Source organism: Nannospalax galili, unplaced genomic scaffold, assembly GCF_000622305.1.
Source record: "Nannospalax galili isolate Female #2095 unplaced genomic scaffold, S.galili_v1.0 scaffold803, whole genome shotgun sequence".
NCBI lineage: Eukaryota > Metazoa > Chordata > Mammalia > Rodentia > Spalacidae > Nannospalax > Nannospalax galili.
In genome coordinates this window covers 650,469-652,125 of record NW_008349354.1, presented here as the reverse complement: position 1 = coordinate 652,125, position 1,657 = coordinate 650,469, and the positions used below count along the sequence as shown (strand labels likewise).

Below are 1,657 nucleotides of genomic sequence, written 5' to 3'. Positions count from 1 at the left end.
ATGAGTGTATTGCCTGCATGTATGTAAATGCACCCATGTTGTGCAATGCCTACAGAGTCCAGAAGAGGGTGTTAGATCCCTGGAATTGGAATTATGGATGGTTGTTAGCTGTCATGTGGACTTGGAACTGAACCCAGGTCCTCTGCAAGAGCTGCCAGTGCTCTTAACCACTGAGCCATCTCTCCAGTCCCTCCCAGACTTATTTTTGTGGTGAAGACATTTATGTACTCTATTTGCAGGTAGATTATAGCATTATTTCTAGCTGTAGTTTTCACATTGTATATAATACGAAAGATTTATTGATCTTATGAACCTGTTCCTTCTATTTTAATGCAGTTTTGTTTTATTTGGCCCAATCCTCCCTTACCTTTAGTATTTCTTTCTGTGTTTATCTTATTTCACTTAACATCTTCCAGCTTCATCCATTTTATTGTATCCTTTCCTGCTTTTAAAATGCTGACTAGTACAGTATCCGTGAATGCCTGTCACATTTTCTGTATTCATCTGCAGATGGATACAGGTTGATTCCATGTCATGGCTACTGTAAAGCACGCTATAATAAACATGGGGTTACAGATATCTCTTTGACATATTAATGCTACATCCTTTGGATATAAGTTCAGTAGTGGGGTAGTTTGATTATATGATAGCTCTGTTTTTAACCCTTTGAAGGACTCCTGTATTATTTTTCATGTGACTCTAGTAATGTACATTACAAAACAGTGGTCTCTGAGGATTTCCTTACTTCTACATCCTCTGACATGTGTCTTTTGTGTTTTGGAAAGGTGACATCCCAAGATGGCTTAGATTTCCATTTTTCTCATGATTAATAATAATGAGCATTTTATACACTTGTTGAATAATTTGAAGGTCTTTTAAATCAAAGATTTTTAAATTTATGTATATGTTTCTTCATCTATGTGTGAATGTCCCGTATGTGTGGGTACCTTTGGAGGCAAGAAGAGAGCATTGCATTGGGGCTTCAGGCAGTTGTGAGGCTTCTGATGTGGGTGTGGGTGCCACATTTGGGTCCTCTGTAAGAGGAAACATGCTCTTAACCACTGAGCTCTCTCTCCAGCCCCACCTCTAGGTCTTCTTTTGAGGAGTATCTGTTTAGATCTTTCACCTATTTTGATTTGTTCTTGTTCTTACTGCAGTATTGTTAAAGTTCCTTATATACATGGAATATTAACTCTTTACCAAGTATATGTTTAGCAACTGTCTCATCCGGTTCCTGCTCACTCTGCTGATCATTGCCTTAGCTGTACAGAAGGTGTGTCAAGTAATTCTGTCTGTCTGCTTTTATTTTTGTTATCCAAGCTTTTGGGTTCTCAAAGAACCCTCATTGCCCACAGCAACATCAAATAATATTTCCTCTTTGTGTTTTTAGTAGTTTTACATTTTCAAATCTAATCCATTTGAATTGATTCTTGAATATGGTATAAGATGAATTCTAATTTTTCTTCTTCATATTGATATTCAGTTTTTCCCAGTACTATTTTTTTAAAAAAAACTAACATTTTCCCATTCAATATTATTGACATTTTTTTTCTTATCTATTTTTTTTATTTTATTTATTTATTTTTTTAATTAAAAGAAGCATTTCATTACAACAGCATTAACCTATTCAATAACAATTTTCTGAGACAGGGTACAT

The 1,657-nt window shown here is 35.3% G+C and overlaps 1 protein-coding gene across 4 annotated transcripts in view; it reads left to right on the top strand.

The window, feature by feature from the left end:
* The window catches only part of LOC103744879 (24-hydroxycholesterol 7-alpha-hydroxylase), a 119,379-nt gene that overhangs the window by 59,267 nt on the left and 58,455 nt on the right, over positions 1 to 1,657 (top strand). The gene's annotated exons all lie outside the window — the stretch shown is intronic.